Here is an 18715-nt window from a genome sequence, read left to right on the forward strand (position 1 = left end):
GACTTCAGCCAATTTCTCTACTGGATATAAACACTGATATAGTCTCTATGAAATGATGTAAGGAAAGATGAATGCTGAAATTAGAGGAGTGAGCAGGTGACGGCCTCTGTAACAGGTGATGGGTTATGTGGAGGAAGTAAGGAGGCAGAGGCTCTTTGCAGCTAGGGCCATGTGAATAGAGTGAGTTTACCTGGGTGCGTGGAATGGCTAAAACAATCTGTTTGGGTCAAAATCACCTTGGAAAAAAATGGTACAAGCTCCACTGGAATTGTGCTTGTCATCTGCGACAGACCTCCATATCCGAAGTGGAAATGAAAGAGACTCTTAATTTTTTTTAATTAAATAAATATTATGGGGATTTTTTGAGTATGGAAGACTAATTTCCTAGATATAAATTACATATTCCTGGGCATGATAGCAAATTCCTTTAGCAAATATTCACTGAACCAACAAGAAAAGGACTCCATTTTATGGCTAATATTGGTAAGTCAAGGACAACCTTTGTTCAAGTGATCATTAATTAGTTGAATTTAAATTAAAACAAAAATACGTCTTCAACTAGAGCCCTTGATTTCAAAAGGGCAAACGTTAAGAAATTAAGGGATTTATTCAGCAAAGTTGACAGGACTGAAAACAAGGATCCATATGTAGAGGAAGCTTGGAATTACTTTAAGTCAAAGTTGCAGAAACTATTTGGAACCTGTGCTCCAAGCGAGGGGTAAAAAGTGGAAGGAATGGTTGCAAACTATGCTGGATGACTGAGCATATTAAACAGGTTCTTAAGAGAAGATATATTTTGCAGATTGAAATGTAGGGATATGGTGAAAATAGCCAAGAGCTGAGCAGAGTTAGCCCTTGCAAAAGGAAATTAAAACCAACAGTAAAAGATTATTTGGCCATAAACATAAAAAGAAAAAAAAAAGAAAGAAAAAGTGGGACCACTAAACTCCGAGGGCGGGGTAGAGATTAAAGATAATCTGGGTATTGCCCAACAACTGAACAAATAATTTCCCTTCGTTTTTAATAAGAAGAGTGAGGAGCTTGGTGGTAGTGGCAGGATGGTGAATGTGCATAAGGCAATAGAAGTAGAAATGACCACATGCATGATGTAAGCAAGACTCAAACAGTTGACACAAAGATTTTAATGAATCCATAAACTTTGGGGTCATAACAGATGACCAGAGAATTGTCTCTATAAAATGTACCATAGTGATTCCCAAACTGTGGGGTGCAGCTCCCCAGTGGATGCAGAAATAATATTCAGAGGGCTGCAGCAGAGCCCAAGGAGGCCCTTACATGGTCGTGAGGGAACATGGGTCAGCCCCACTCTCCCTGTTCCCAGCCCCATTCTCAGCCTTGGTCCCTGTTCGGTCCCCCATCCATAATTCCCAGGGAAAGAAGATGCAGAATAGGTAATGGGGGTTTAGGAACTACTGATATACAGAATAAAGCAATTAAAAATCCTCTGCTGCTCCATGCTAACTCATTTAGAGTCTGTCTACACTACAGGACAAAATAGAATTAAGCCATGCAACTTCAGCTACGTTAATTGCATAGCTGAATTTGAAGTAGCTTAACTCGATTTTTAGTGCTGTCTACACTGAAGGAAATTGAAGGAAGTACACTTGCCCTTCTACTTTCCCTTACTCCTCATGGAAGCAGGGTTCCTGACATCGACTGGAGTGCCCCTTTCACTTCGAATTAGCTGACTTCACTAAACGACTAATTCGAACCCTGGAAAATCAACAGCAGCAATGTACATCTTCCTCTGCAGTGTAGATGTACCCTTAGGCTCTCATAGTTTTTCCAGTGCAGTGTAGACATTTGGTCTCATGCTCGAGCCCTGTCTCTAAGACCCTGAGAGTAGGAAAGGTACAAGAGATTGGATGGGTAAAAGAGGATACAATCTGAATTTTCACACTGTGATTAAACTGCCCCTAGTCTGACTCCTGGAATAGATCAGTCCTCGGTATTTAATGAGAATGCAGACATACCCATAAAGAGTACTTATATTGAGAGAGAGAGAGAGAGACCTATATATAGTATTAGTTTGATCTCAAATGCATGCAAGATCTTGGAACAAATTTCAAGAGAGACAATTTAAGACAGAGGTAAACAATAATTGGGATAAATACAGCATGGTTTTCAAAAGGTAAATCATTCCAGAACAACCTGATTTTGTTTTTTGAGAAGATAGGAGATTACCTAGACAAAGGAAATATAGTAAATCTAATCTACCCCAATTTTAGTAAAGCATTTAATACATTTTCACAGGGGAAATTATTAAAATTGGAGACGATGGAAATTAATATGAGAATTGAAACACATTCTGATTACAGGGAAGACTATAAGAGGATGTGATGGAAGATGAACTGTATGGTTGGAAAGAGGTTACTAGGTCCTGGTCTACACTAGCTAGGTATTTTGAAATAATCCCCTTATTTCAAAATAACAAGAGGAGCATCCACACTACCAGGCCCGTTATATTGAAATAATGGGCTTGTTATTTCAAAATAACAGCTCTTGCTTGTCATGAGAAATAGCACGATTTCAAAATTGTTATTTCAGGAGTTATTTCAAAATAACTTATTTCAAAATAATTTCCTAATGTAGACATGCCCTAGTAGAGTTCTTAAGGATTAGTCTTTGGACCAGTCTTGTTCTCAATAATCTGGGTACAAAATGTGGCAGTGTGCTAATAAAATTCGTGGATGCCAAATATTTGTGGATTGGGAGATATTGCCAATGAAGAGGTGGCCCAGAAAATTATACAAAGCGATTTGAACAACATTGACAACTAGAGTTGTAGCATGGGATGAAATTAATGATGTAGTCTTACACTTAGGGACTAACCATGAGAATTTTTTTCTGTAAACTGGGGATTTACCAGTTAGAAGCAATAGAGGACAAAGAGGAAGTCCTGGGTGCTCTGGACGATCATATGATGAATCTGAGCCACCAGTGCAATGTGACCATGAAAAAGCCTAATGCAATCCTAGGAGACGTATTTCCAGTAGAGACAGGGAAATATTATACTAAAGTACGAGGCACTAGTGAAATCTAATCTGGATTCCTGTTTGTGGTTTTGGTTTGAACTACAGAAAATGGTGGACTGTATGAAATTTAAAATACTTAAGTCAAAATTTGAGGACTTCAATTACTTGGCCAGAGTTTGTGGGTCTATTTCAGGAATGTGCGAGTGAAGTTCTGAGGCCTACAACATGAATGAAGTCAGACTACATGATCATAATGATGTATTCCATCCTCAAATTTCAAATCTACTGACAGTCAAAATCTATGTACTTTTAAATACAGTTTCTAATGCAAAATTTAGCAAATGAACCAATTCCTGTATGAGAAAATATGAACTGGCATTATGGCTAAACATGCCAATATTTTGCTTAATTTTAATCTTATTCAATAATGAGGATTCAAAAGATCAGCTAAAATGTGAACATCATTGGGGTATACTAGGAGCACAAAAGTTGAGACTATGTAAAAAGAATGAACAAGTGAGAGAAGATCTAAAAAAAGGGACAAAGTTAGGGGTGTAAACCTAGCAAAGTGACATTGAAGTCAGTGGATTATTCCAGATGTACACTAATTAAAAGAGAGAGAGAGAGAACACAGAATTCCAAACCAAATGAAATACTATATTATATAGAGCAATTACTTGCGCTAGTTTAGCTTTTAGGATGAGGGGCATCTCAAGCATAATACATAGAACAATATAGAACATCAGTTCAAATTAGAGGACAAGTCCAGGAGATGCAAAAACATAACCCAGTTTTGCAATCCCTTGACTTTGTGACTTTTGCAGAACCTGAACTATCACAAGGTTCAGATACGCTAATTTGCAGGACTGGCCGTTAGAAAAATCATTTGAATTTAAAAAAAAATAATTTTGATTTGGAAGTTATGAAGGAGGAAAACAAATGATGGGTACCAAGTATAGGAATGAGCCACACCAAAGTTTGAATCATCCACCCCAAATATGTTGCATATATCCATATTTTAAAGTATTTAATAGATTAGGTCCCAAAGTATCTTCCAAGGCTTTTGGAATTCCAGTGTACCATCTTGTCCTACTTAATCAGAAATTGGAACTCTTGATACCTGGGATGAGAAAAAGTGGCAACAGTAACTTCATGCTTTAGCACTGTCTCTGAAGATTTGTGAAACGCTTCTCCTTCCAGGACTTACAAAGACCTTGAAAATGGCTGAATCTTTGGATTAAAGAAAAACTTGTATTCCCCCCAAAATGGCCACAATACAGCACACTGATTTGATTGTGTCACTTTTTCCTGATTTTTATGTAATGTTCTTAGACTATCATTGACCAATATGGGTATAGAAACATAATACTGTTATTTCGGGTCCTTCATTTGGATTCAGATCAAATATTCCCCAAATCTAGACAGTATCTGGCTCAGAAATTTTTTTTATTCAAGGCCGTCTCCATCTGTTAAATACTGCTACACTGTAGCAACACAGACCCTATAAAATTCTAACCTTGGACCAATATAGACCACTGACATTTGCTTTTGTGACTTCATACCACTCTCTTTACTAGTAGTCAAATATAAGGGCTTGGAAAAAAATACTGATTTTCACTTGAGAACATTTTCTTGCTGGAATTGAAAATTAGGAACCAAAAGCAACAATAGCCCAATATATCACATACAACGCTCAAAATTGTAGTCTAAGGTGACAGAATTAAAAAAAAGTATCCTGGTGACAGAATTAAAAAAAAGTATGCGTCTATAAAGCCCAATCAGAGGAAGAGAGTGTGTGAAATTAAGAGGGAAATAATAATTAGCATGAAAGAATAATTAAAGGAGCTGGAAGGAATTCAACACCATTTTCATCTAAAAGAAGGGGTCTGAAATGAAATCCTTGCAAAACATCCACTGAAATCCAGTAAAAATCCTAAATGAGATCAAGACCCCATTGTGTTAGATGTGTGCATGCACACACATGCACAAACGGAGAAATGGTTCCTGTCCCAAAATATCTGGCAATCTAAGCAGACAAGGTAAGTAAAAGTTGGAAAGGGAAACACATGCAGGGAACTTCATTTTGAAAAGGGCTCAACTTTTTAGGCACTGATCCAGCAAAACAGTTAAGCCTGAGAACAGTTCAAGTGAAGCTGTGGGATACGTGCTCAAAAATCAGCTATAAAATTGAGTGCAGAGAGGGAAAGTGACTTGAAGGTCACACTTCAGGTAGGTAGGAGAAAGGACATGTAACCCACTTTCTAACTCTGTGTTCTCTTCACTATACTATGGGGCTACGTCTAGACTGGCACGATTTTCCGGAAATGCTTTTAACGGAAAAGTTTTCCATTAAAAGCATTTTCTGAACAGTCTAGACACCAATCTAGACGCGCTTTTCCACAAAAAAGCCCCGATCGCCATTTTAGCCATCGGGGCTTTTTTGCAGAAAACAAATCTGAGCTATCTACACTAGCCCTCTTGCGCAAATCATTTGCGCAAGAGGGCTTTTGCCCAAACGGGAGCAGCATAGTATTTCCGCAAGAAGCACTGATCTCTTACAGTAGGAAGTCAGTGTTCTTGCGGAAATTCAAGCGGCCAGTGTAGACAGCTGGCAAGTTTTTCTGCAAAAGCAGCTGATTTTGCGGAAAAACCAGCTGCTTTTGCGGAAAAACTTGCCAGTCTAGACACAGCCTGGGAGTTACTTGTGGTAAATGGGATGCAGAGAATCACATCCACATACATTTGTAGGCCCTTCCTCCTGTACCCCTGCCAATAATAATCAGAGCAGAGAAAATAACTCAAATATACATAACTTTGAAGGATGAATCTGAGCACTTGAAGAAGAAAGAATCCAGGTGTTAAAAATATTAGGCTCAATCTTCTTATCATTCAGAAAAACATGACTTAGTGCAGGACAACAGGGAAGATGGTAGACAGCCAAACTGCCCAGTGGGTGGTGTAATCTACAGAGAAACATCTGAAAGGGACACAAATATACAGCAGAAAGAATTCCGCAGTTTTTTTGCTTATCTCAAAATTGTCCCAAACATTGTAGTATGCTTGTAGTCCTTTTCATTTATGCAAGCTGAGCAGTTTGGGGAACCCATGGTGTGTCCAGGGCTTTGAAATCATCTGAAATGAGAAGAACACAACCTAACAGTGAGATAAAAGAGTATCCTCAGTATGTGGGAAGTTTCTTAAGCCCTGGTGTATGCAAAATAGGACACAAAGATCTGTCCCTCAGAGTGCACATACTACATTTGTCCCATTATCAGAATAAATAAATCCCAGGGAGCAGGCAGAGAAGTAGTCAGCTTTCTACAAATACATTTATTCTGCTGGGGGATTGATAAAAGCTTCACATACAGAGAATCACACAATGGGCATTAATGCGAATGGCTGAATCTCTCATTATGGTAGCTTCCACTGTACTTCCTTAGTCTTGTGTACGGTCAATTTTGTCTTTTTCCAACCTTAGATACACTCAAAGCCTAGGCAGAGTGGAACAAAGAGTTTTGTACCACTTTCATACCTTGATATTTGACATAAAATTAAGTTTTTTCCAGATATATTCCACTGTGAATCTCAATATAACAGAGTTAAGTACAATAAAGAAGAGTTTTTTGTTAAGCATATTTGGAACAAAAAGAATCCCAATAATGGGAATGGTATATTGCCAGATGGAAATGGTAGGATTGGAGATAAAGCGCAGAAAAGGAAGAAGGTGTTTAACAAATAAGTCTTTTATGTTTTGGGAAAAAGCAGATATATCATAGGAGTAAGATGAAATATTTTCCAGTCCAACAGTAGCTCAGAGAGATGTTAAACAGCAGCTATTAAAGATCTTTTAAAGAAGGTCTGAGTAGCCTAAATCCAAGAGTTTTTAAAGAGCCAGCCAAGGAGTTCAGAGGGACTGTTAATGTTGAGTTTAAATGGTTTAATGAAACAATGTGGAGTTCCAGGACACTGAAATAAAGTTAATGTTGTGCCAATATATAAGAAGTATACAGGACTTCCTAGACAATAACAGGGCTGTTATCCTGATGTTGATCCCAGGGAAAATAGAGTGATAATGAGTAGATGATATAAGTCTTGACTAATAGAGAATTAAAGTATGGCATTAGTTATAATACCTATCAAAATGGGCTTATGGAAAATAGATATTTTCTAACTAGATATCTTTTAAGGTGGAATTACAACTCTGTTTGATGGTGTTGATGGCAATAATGTTGATGTAATAGACTTCTAGAAGACATTTGACTTGGTGCCACACAACATTTTGATTACAAAAAGTGAATACAAAATTAATGTGACAAATTGATTAAACACAGACTGATAGGCATAAAAATGTAACTGTAAATGAGGAATCACTGAGCAGGTATGTTACCTGTGGGGTCCCACAGGAATCAGTTTTTTGATCTTACACTACCTAACATTTTTATCAGCAACCAGGATGAGAACATAAAAAGATCTCTGATAGGAGTAAATAATGAAGAGGACAGGACACTGATACAGAGCAATCTACAATGCTTGGAAATGCTGGATGCAAGAAAGCTGTGCATTTTAATACAGAAAAATGTAACATTACACGTTTAGGAACAAAGAATATAGGGAACCCTGGGGTGCACGCAGCATTTCAAATTGGCATCACAGCATGGAGCCCGGGGTCTGGGTACTGTCCCATCTAGTGTCACTGAGACCACTTAGCCCTGGTCTACACTAGGGAGTTATTTTGAAGTAACTCCCCTTATTTCGAAATAACAAGCAGAGCGTTCACACTACCAAGCCCATTATTTGGAAATAAGGGTCTGGTTATTTCAAAATAACTCCTGTTTTCCACAAGGAATAACACTTATTTTGAAATAGTTATTTTGAAATAGTGGTAGTATGGATGCTCCAGTGCTGCCATTTTGAAATAACTACTCTCCAGAAACATTCAAAGTAATTACTCTCCAGTGCTTTCTGGGGCTCTAAGTTGAAGTAGCCCACCCACATTAAGGGAGCCTGACTCAGATTAATTCTGAGGCTTCTCTGTATTGTTGACACACTCTTTTGAAATAACTTATTTTGAAATAACTCCCAAAATAACTATTTCAAAATAATTTCCTAGTGTAAACAAGTCCTTACAGAAGGAATAATGAGTCTGTACTACAGCTTTAGCTAACGCCACTGCCTTTTAGCTTGCATGGTAGAGGCTCATGCACAATGCTCCCATGAGCACAATGCTCATGCACGAGGTCTCAAGCTCAATTCAGAGTTACATAAGGTCAACAAATTCAAACTGTAAATAAGTAGGGTTGTCAAACAATTAAAAAATTAATCATGCTTAATCATACAATTAAAAAATTAATCACGATTAATTGCGCTGTTAAACAATAATAAGAACACTATCTACTTAAATATTTTAGATGTTTTCTACATCTTCAAATATATTGATTTCAATTACAACACAGAATACAAAGTGTATAGTGTTGATCCCAGGCTCTGTGTGGCGCTGCCCCTTTGAAACGGGACACTGCAGCATTTCAAAGGGGCAGCCTGCATGGAGCCCAGGGTCAGCTGGGGACTCCAGCTGACCCCAGGCTCCATGTTGTGCTGCCCCTTGGATACACCATGGCGAGCCCGGGGTCAGCTGAATAACACTGCCCCTTTGAAATGCTGCTGCTGCATATTAACATGCATTAATTTTTTTAACGTGTTAATTCTTCCTTGCGTTAATTGCAGGCATTAATGTGCGTTAATTTACAGCTCTATAAATAAGGCATAATCTTTTAACAGTGACAGTTAAATCACCACTGGAACAACCTACTAAAGATTGCATTGGATTCCCCATTACTAGCAATTCTTAAATCAGGATTGGATTTTTCTTCTAAAAGATTTACTCTAGCTCAAATAACAATCAATGAATTAATTATGATCTATGGTATTCTGGAGATCAGACTTATGGGATAGATTGGCCTTTGGTCTGACTCAGTATGGCTGTTCATATGTTCCAGGCTATGGCTACATTACAGGCTAGGTATACAATTCCCTTGCTCATGATGTTCACATACTTGTGCTCATTGATATTGTTCAGATATAAATTGCTATGGTAGTACAGACAGTGGCACTGCCTTACCACACTAACTACATACCCACTGGTTTCAGGGGGTTGGGTGATCAGCATGATTAAGGTATGTTGCCCCAGCTACCACCTGTACTACATTGCTATTTATATTTGTGTTCGCTCAATGAGAGCTAGTGTGAGTATGAATACATGAGCATGGATGTTGCACCCCACAGTGGTGGAGAACCTAAGGCCCAGGGGCTGGATGTGGCTCCTGACTTACCTGGATCCAGCTCCTGAGGCTCAGGGCTCCCCGCCCCTCCCCCAGTACTGGAGGGAGTTGGAGCACAAAAAAAATCTACTAGCATGGCTTCAACGAGGCTCTGGTGTGCAAGGGGAATTTTAGGAGTGGCTTCCTGCTTCTCAGTTGGGAGCCATGACAGTGAGGATTGGTTCTGGTTTTTTTGCTTCACTTGTGTGCAGCCCATGACAATTTTTCTGTGGATCAGCGGCCGCCCACCCAAAAAGGTTCCCCCACCCCTCCCTAGCATGTAGTGTAGGCATATGCCTAAAGGAGAGGAGCTGCCAGTGGCTTATCAGAGGTGCTGAGCCCTTTCAACTTCTGTTAAATTCAGAGAGATCCAGGTGCTCAGAACCTCTGAAAATCAGGCTAGGAGCATCTGCCACTCCAAGTAGTATATTCCTAACATATAAACAGCTCCCTGAAATGAAATCTGTTTCCTTACCTGTGTCAGATATTCCAGTCAGGGAGTTTGGTATCAAGTTTATTTTAGAAGAAATTCAAAAGTGAGGGTATGTCTGCACTACCCTCCTATTTCGAACTAGGGTGGTAATGTAGGCATACCGCACTTGCAAATGAAACCCGGGATTTGAATTTCCCGGGCTTCATTTGCATAAGCCGGGCACCGCCATTTTTAAATCCCGGCTGGTTCGAACCCTGTGCCGCGCGGCTACACGCGGCACGAACTAGGTAGTTCGAACTAGGCTTCCTAGTTCGAACTACCGTTACTCCTCATTCCACAAGGAGTAACGGTAGTTTGAACTAGGCTTCCTAGTTCAAACTACCTAGTTTGTGCCGCGTGTAGCCACGCGGCACGGGGTTCGAACCAGCCGGGATTTAAAAATGGCGGCGCCCGGCTTATGCAAATGAAGCCCAGGAAATTCAAATCCCGGGCTTCATTTGCAAGTGCGGTATGCCTACATTATCCCGCTAGTTCGAACTAGCGGGGTAGTGTAGACATACCCTGAAAGAGCAATAAGCTCCTTCTTTATGAAATGAATGATTTTAAAAAGTCAGGCACAAAGTAATAGCTTGTCCAAGGAGTGAGAAAATAAGACAAAAAAGGGCAACTTAAGACCCATAGAAGGCAGAATTCAAGTTAAACTGTGGGACTTGCCGAACATACTATTTCCCACTTTATTTTTACTCTGTTGTTAGCTTTTCTTCCTTGTTTCTATGGCATCAGTTTTACTCAGAGCACAGATTGCTTGTTTCCAGAAGGGGAAAAAAATCAATATGTGGGCACCTTCTAATTTAAATATGAGCAACCTTGCCTATTTCAGCAGTTCTGATATCCACACCTGTTTTTTCATCTTTATTTTTACTTGCTGTCTCTTATAGGGAGCACATTTTATTTCATACATCTCCTTTCCCTCAGTTCTGTGATTCACTCAATCCCTTTCATTTAATGCTTTTCATTTTTTTCCCTTTCCAAGCAGAAGCAAGCGGAGTATGAGAAGGTGAAAATATGCTCTTCAACATTTCTTCTTCCCCCCCTCTTCTGCTCCATTTAAAATCTGCTAGGATGTACAGAAAAAGCAGGTGGCATTCACTTATAATAAAATAATCACACAACTAACTTAGCACACCTTACAACATTCTTAACCTATTACAGTAAATTTCCGATAATCCGGCACCTTTAGGACCCAGGGGGTGCCGGATTAACAGATATGCTGGAGTACTGGAAGGGGGGCTATGAGGGATCTGGGTGGGAGTGGGGGGGTCGACGAGGAATTGCGCAGCGTGGGAGAGGGAGGCGCTGTGGGACCAACCCTGCAGCACCCCAGTTGCTTTGCCCCCGGCTTCCCCAAGTCAGCCGCTGGTCAGTTTCAGAAGCAGCGGACTTGGGGAAGCTGAGGGCAGAGCAGCTGGAGTGCTCTACCTCAGGGCTTCCCCAAGTCCACCGCTGCTGAAACTGACAAGCGGTGGACTTGGGGAAGCCAGGGCAGAGCAGCTTGAATTGTATGGCTGGCCGGAGCACTTCCGGGGTCCAGTTGGTGCCGGACTATCAGGAGTGCTGGACCACTAGATGCCAGACAATTGCAGTTTTACTGTACAAGGTATACAGTCTTACAATGTTTCTGTCAGATAGCCATGATAGTTTATTGTGATCAAATTACTGATGGGGGAGGGAGGGAAGAGTCAGAAAGTTTACATCCTTATCCTGCAAAAACTTAAGTACATACTGAACTGTATGACCAGCACAATGTTAAACTGAATAGCTCAGACATAAATGGGATGAATGTTATGTAAATATCTACTGGAAGGGGGCATAACCTACTTAACTAAGGTGGGGAAGGAGAGGAAAGAAGGCGAGTCAGATTCTGAAGACACTCTGGTTCACTTCCCTTGTACCTTAGGCAAATCACATCTGTGTTTTCAATCCCCATTTCTATTACAAAGATAATAGCTCCCAGGAGCGTTGAGGATAAACATACTGAAAATGGTGAGATACTCATACAGCACAATAATGGGAGCCAATGTAAGTAAGTGAGATGGAGGCAAGAGCATGTTAATAAAGCAGAGAACAAAATCTAGGTCGGTTGCATTCCAGTCCTTTGCTCTAACCTCTAAATGATGCTACTTGTCTTATAACTTGCAAGTTTTATTTTGTATTTTCTTCTGACCTACTTTTAATTGTCCTTGTAACAGGAGCTCTCAACCTTTGATTATTTTACTCAAGGAACTAGCAGATTTTCTTCCTACTACTTCCTACCATTCTTCTTGACTATGGTCCCCCGGCTGCTGTCTCCATGTTAACTGCCAATTAAAAAAAATTGATGTTTTAGTGTAGAAGAACTTCAGGAGCTCTGCCTTACCTAGATATCCTTCTCCTGTGCATTGTCAGTACAACTCCTGGCACTTTGCACAAAGTTACTGAAGAGTAAAAGTTTTAGATTTGCCATTTCACACACTAGAAAAATTTCCTTTTTTAGGCGGGGAAAAGGGTGCGGCTTAAATGGGACTCCCCTTTTTACTTTTCTCCTTTTGCCTGGAAAGGGCCTTTCCTCTGGCTGAGAAGTTTTAGACACACTTTTTCTCAATTTGATCAATGCAACACTGACCACCAGGGAGAAGATGATGTTGCTTGAACATGAAGGTCCCTCTTAAGAGCTCAGCATACTATTTCTGCCGTTCTCCCAATTTGTATTTTGGCTCAGCGAGCTGTGGATACAGATGAGAAAAACACGGATCTTATCTAGAGTCTCATTGGCTTCCATGGGTTTTAGATCAGGCCTTGTATGTTACCCTCAAATTCCAGGAATGAATTAAAGAAAACAACCTACACTGAACCGGTAACCCCTCTAATGAAAGTTGTTACAAATGCATGATAGTCCTATGGACAAATATTGACAAACACCCATATTTAGATAAAAGTACTTAAAAATAATTCAAATTACATACATTAGAAAGGATAAGTTAGTTACATTTTATTTTAAATTCTGCAGACAAAGTCATAATATGTGGATGAGGGGGTGGACAGTTAAAGGAAAATTAACACCAACTTTTCAATGTTACCTTTTGAATTATTTTAAAATAAACAGTCTTTTCATTGTCAGAAGCAGTGGAAGAAAAAAGTATAGAAGAAATATTAGACAAACCTTTGTATTCTCTAAACCAAAATCATGCACAGTGCTATATGAAACAGAGCATAGCAACTCATTCTGCTTTATTATCCAAATGGCTAGAAAATCAAAAATTCAAGCTTCCAAGAGGATAAAAAGAATGCACTGTATTTACCCATATTTAAGTCACTAGACAGCAGATAAAAGTTTGCAATGCCAGGAGAATAAAAAAGGAAAGTAAATCAGGCAAAGGTCACTGGAGGCCAGCAAGCAAGAGATTAAAGACAGTTTGCAGAACAAGAAGTTCATTTAAACACAGTAATTTGAAAACAGGCACACCAGGAGACAATCTATATTATCTTTTATTTGCTGAATCTTTTTGCTTTTACTACTGCCAATTCCACCCCTGCAGTTCAGACCTGGCAGCTAAATCTCTGATGCTTTCCAGCAGCTTTTACAAAACAGATACGAAACCAAGCTAGCAAAGAAATAGGCTAAAGTACTCACTTTCTCTGTGTGCAGGTACAGTGAGCGAATCTTTCTTTACAGCATCATCTAGAGGCTTGGGAACTCTTGACAGCAGACATCTTGGTGACCTAGAAATGTCTGAGTCTATGACTACCATAAACTTCTCATTAATGGTTTTCAAAGTTATTATATACTTTTCAGCAGTACCATGTATATCTTGGCAACATAATGAGTTAGTCCATTCAATCTAGTGCCCCACAAAGGTGATACCTTCTTGATATGTGAGACTCTGGGGTGGATAGATTCTGCAGAAGGAAAAAGAGGAGAGATAGCTAGCTATTATCTACATAATGCAATTTTTTTGAGAAAAACCTATGAGGTTTTATAATTGAAATTACATAGACGAGATGTAATTACATATACTAGAGGGATAAAGAATATATATAATATATTCTGTTGCTATGTATTTGTTGACAGGTTTTTATTTTCCGTATAAAAATGCCTACATGCATTAAACCTCTTTCTCCCTAGAAATAATGTCTCTTTCACCAATCTCGTTACAGCAGTTGTGACATTCTGTACAACTACCAAAACAATTTTCCCCCAGTTATCAATGCGTGTTTTGGGATTCAGGCATTTTTCTATTATATTGACAATGTTCTATTCCTTTTTTAAAAAACAAGTCATTTGGCCTATATAAAATTTGTGCATAATTTTGTACTTTAGTAAAGGCCTAAAGGTCTGTTTCATAAGTCATATGTGATGCAATGGGCAGGCAAAGCTGTGGGGGGAAACATGTACTTTATTACTGTGATCACTGATATAAATGGGAATATTATGGGATCTCATACAAAAATAATGTTACCCTTCTATCCCCACCTTCAGTGCTACATTGTTACAGTGCCTTACCTTAATACCATGAAAATGGAAGTGTGTCTTCATTTATCTCCCTGTTGGTAAATTAAACTCCAGCTGGTGGTACATCAGAGCTCAAGTCTTCTCCAGTCCACTTTCAGGTCAGGTTCTAGATGACAAAGTAAGCGACAGGTGTGGTCACACTCTCTCCTTGCTTCTCTTCATTCAAGTATACTTCTTTCTTCTGTCCTGCCATCCCTTGGTTTCCCCATCAGAAATAACCTACATATGACTTTCTGGCCAGTCAGTCTGTAATGTAACTTTACTTAATGATTGAAACTGCTTCTTTAGGCCTCTTCTAAGGCTGTTTAACCCCAACCCAAAGAACTACCACACAGTCTCTCTCTCTCTTCGAAGTTCCTTTAGCTCTCCTTCCCACGATTCCTTGCCACTGCTTCCTGCTATTCCCACCAGCCCTGAAAACTTTAAAATCCTAGAATTCCACTTATCCTCACTTGAATTTTTATGACTCCTAGTTACACTCCCTGCTAATTTTCTCTTGAAATTGTATACATTTTTCCAGCTTTATGAATTATTCAACAAAGTCTGTGTTCACCTAGGATTTCATACTTTCTCTAAACATCTCTCACTGAAACAATGGGCTAGAACTCTGAAACTCAGCTTTGTATTTACAGGCCCTGACAAATGAATTGAAGGATAATTATACCACATGGTTGAGCTATTCTTTGTATACAGGTTGTATCTCTATAAACTGGACTTCCATTGTCCAGCAACATCCCTGGTCCAGCATCCCTACAGGTGCTCTGGGGCTAGAGAACTCAAGAAGAAAAGCTGGGTCTCCATGCTCACTAATTTGTGCCCCACCCTCCCAGAGTGTTGTAAATAGATCATTTGAGGCACTTGAGCTCAGGGAGGTAGAAGGAAAAGGGGGCAATAGGGGGTGCTTAGTGGAAAAGGCAGAGTAGGTACTGAGCCCAGAGGCCAGGAGCACAGCCCTGTGGATGGCAGTGGGGGCCAAGAACACAGCCCCGGTGGTCATGAGGCTCCACTCCTGGCCCCTGATCATGGGGCTCTGCAGCCATCATGCCTCTTTCCCTGAATGTCCTACCCATCTTATTCTGCCAATGCCACCCATTCTGCTGCCACCAGAGCAGAACCCCAGAGCAGTAGACAGGCCAGTATTGACCTTCCTTGGTTTGGCAAATTCCGTGGTTCAGGATCAGTCAGATTCCCAGGGTCCTGAACCAGGGAGGTTCAACCTGTATTGTGACTAATTACACCATGGAACGTGGGTCAGTTTTTGAGAGGGACCTATTTCAATGTGACACCAAGAGGTTCAAGAATGGAAGCAAAGGCCAAGTTGCTAGCTCTCAAACTGAATAGTTTTAGGAATTAACACTGTTCACTCAGCATGCTTGAGATAGATCTCTTTCCTACAACTCTGCCTGCTTGGGTTGCCCATTTTGTAGCCATGTAGATTAGGCTGATCGGCAGAGGAAAATGAAGCTGCGATTTAAATAATCGCGGCTTCATTTAAATTTAAATGGCTACCACGCTGAGCCGTCAAACAGCTGATCAGCTGTTTGTCGTCTCAGCGTGCTAGTCTGGACGCTCCCGTGCCGACCTGAAAGCCCTTTATCGACCTCCCCATTATGCCTCGTAGGATGAGGTTTACCGGGGAGGCCAATAAAGGGCTTTTATATTGACAGGGGAGCGTGCAGACTGCCCCGATCTGCCGACATACAGCTGATCAGCAGAGCGGGGCAGCCATTTAAATTTAAATGAAGCCGCGATTATTTAATTCGCGGCTTCATTTCCCTTTGCCGAACAAACAAATCTACATGGCTCCGTCGATGGAGCCTTGTAGTCTAGACGTACCCTTTGGATATATTCCCGGCAGTTCCATCCCATGGCAAACTTTCATTAAAGGTTAATCTGTAGTTCCTGGAAACTCAGGCCAATCTGGAAAAGTTGGTAACCTTATTGCCTTCTTGCTTCATTTCTTACTATGAATAGAAGAGTCTGAAGGTGTACAAACCAATCATAAGCTTACATGACAAGACCAGACACTCTTAATACTGAGTTTTATTAAACTTAATCTTAAAAAATGCAGCTTGCACAAGCTCTATTGTAAAGTATATACAAGTCCCTTTGACTCTCTCTGGGGACCTTTTATCCTTATGATATACGACAAAAGAACATCTAACCCAAACATGCCCTTATGAACAACACACCCCCTCTGCACATATGAAGAAGTGAGTTTTGCCCATGAAAGCTCAATATATATTTGTTAGTCTATAAGCTGCTATAGGATTACTCGTTTTTAAAGCTGCAAAATAATACCACTACCCGTCATACTTTTACACACCCTCCTGGTACATATATTGCCATCCCAATATTTTAACAAACAAAATATAACATTCAGTCCATCTATTTGACTTAAGTCATTCACAAATTCCTTAAGCTAACGTAACCCTTCTGCTGGACTGAGCTGGCAACAACAAGGACCAGGTTCAGTATCTACATTTTCAACAACTGGACACCAAAACTGGCTCAAGCCCACACTTGGTGACCTGGGACAATTACATGTCACCTCCTAGGTGCCTCTCACAGACAGTACTTCCCTTCTTGCAAACACAGGAGTCAGAGTGTAGCAAAAAACGTCAATAAAAGTAATTCAGTGTGGATTTGGGAAAATGCCACAAGGAGACTTCATAAACATAAACCATGAGCCCAGAAGATCCAACCCAAATAAGCTGGGCAGTGTCCTTTCTGCTCAGGTTCTTAGATGAACAGCCCGAAAGTCCCTTTAACATGCCTGTCCCTTCTTTGTACTCCACTCACAAGTGCTGTTGTTGGTCAGTGCAACCCTAGAGTTCAGAAGTTCAACTGCTGAATTCACCTCCCAGCCTTCATAGGGCAGGAGGTAAGGATGCACCTTGCATGTTCTGCTGCTGGGCTTGCTGCTCCTTACCAATCACCCTGTTGGCTGCACTGCTCCTTGCCAATCTCTCTGCTTGCCATGGTGCTCCACCCAGATGTTTTCAGGCCCCTCTCCCCCCACTTAAACCAGTTCTCAGTGTTTTCAGTTGCAGGTGGGGAAGCTGGTGCATGCTAGGCAATCTTCTTGCATCAGAAACTCTGTTCCAAAGTAGATCTAATATTGAGACCTGGACATCAGTGATTTCAGGTCTGTAGCATGAAACAAGATTCTCAGATGAGTCTAACTTAGCTCTGCTGTTATATCATGGAAAGATCACATGATGTTCACAGCCTGGCCTGCACCACCTGGTACAAATACTTGTCCCCAACCTCTCAAATAAGTTGGCTTTGGAAGCCATGTCCCCTGTCGAATGAATGCTGTCCTGTTGAGAGCGAGTCCCTCCACTAGAGTATGCCAGGCACAGCTCTGTTGCCCTCAATTCACACATCACAGATAATGCTTTATTATTTCTGCCCCTATAACAAGGAGACGTGGTATCCAACACCAGCAAAAAGTTATCATTTGGAACAAGTAAACCCATCATGCTGAGCATCTAGCCTTGCAAAGGACATCAGCTCTTGAAATCCTCTTCCACAGCTCATCATTAGATGTCAGTGGAGATCTCATTCAGATTCTGCTTACATTAACAAGCAGATAAGGTAGACAATAAAATAGCTTTTATTGGACCAACTCATTTTATTTGTATTGATCCAATGAGAGAAAAGTGTCTCTCTAATATCATGGGACCAACATGGCTACACCTTCATTGTAAAAAGCTAAAGTTATTCTGAAGTGAAGCTTTGGGCATCTCTTCTGTCACAAGTTCTGATACCGAGGGTGGAAGCTTTTACATCTTTCTTCAGTTTATTTCACATTAAGTTTCTATAGTCATATTAGTTCCACTATAGCTGTATAGCCAGCTCTGAACACCTTAAATCCACAAAAATATGAGTATATTGTGAAATAACAGTTATAAATTATCAGGGTTAGGCGGGAGTAGAGGGCCCAGCGCCTCTTCGGCTACATCTAGATTACAGGCTTGTTTCGGAAGAAGCTTTTTTCAGAAGAGATCTTCCAAAAAAACTTCTTCCGAAAGAGAGCGTCCACATTGAAAAAGTGTATTGAAAAAGTGATCTGCTTTTTCAAGAGAGCCTCCAGACTGAATGGATGCTCTCTCACATGTAAGCTGTAATTGCTACGGATGGAGTGGTCACCAGGACACCCGTGCTTTTTCCTCTTCTTGTGAAAGAACACCCTCTTCCGTGTTCACACACGCCTTTGTGCGAAAGAGCTCTTTCAGAAAAAGGCTTTCTTCCTTATAGAATGAGGATTACCAATGCCAGAAAAAAACCTCTGTTCTTTCAATTTTTGTGTGGAAGAACGCAATTGCAGTGTGGACGTTCAAGTTTTGTCGGAAACACTACTGTATTTCCGACAAAACTCTGTAGTGTAGACATACCCTTCTGGAACCACAGATAC

At 40.4% G+C, this 18715-nt stretch overlaps 1 long non-coding RNA gene across 2 annotated transcripts in view; it reads right to left on the reverse strand.

Moving 5' to 3' along the window:
- Positions 1–18715, reverse strand: part of LOC142826769 (uncharacterized) — a 61337-nt gene that overhangs the window by 28981 nt on the left and 13641 nt on the right. Inside the window, exons 2-4 of one of the 2 annotated variants that reach the window (XR_016348624.1) lie at positions 14287–14401; positions 13417–13682; positions 12158–12508 (exon numbers count right to left, since the gene is read on the reverse strand). This is a non-coding gene — a long non-coding RNA (uncharacterized LOC142826769). Of the gene's footprint in view, positions 1–12157; positions 12509–13416; positions 13683–14286; positions 14402–18715 lie in introns of those variants that run through there. The other variant, XR_016348625.1, reaches the window with a different exon arrangement.

The sequence above is a fragment of the Pelodiscus sinensis genome, chromosome 2 (assembly GCF_052426305.1).
Source record: "Pelodiscus sinensis isolate ZL-2025 chromosome 2, ASM5242630v1, whole genome shotgun sequence".
In the NCBI taxonomy this organism is placed as follows: Eukaryota; Metazoa; Chordata; order Testudines; family Trionychidae; genus Pelodiscus; species Pelodiscus sinensis.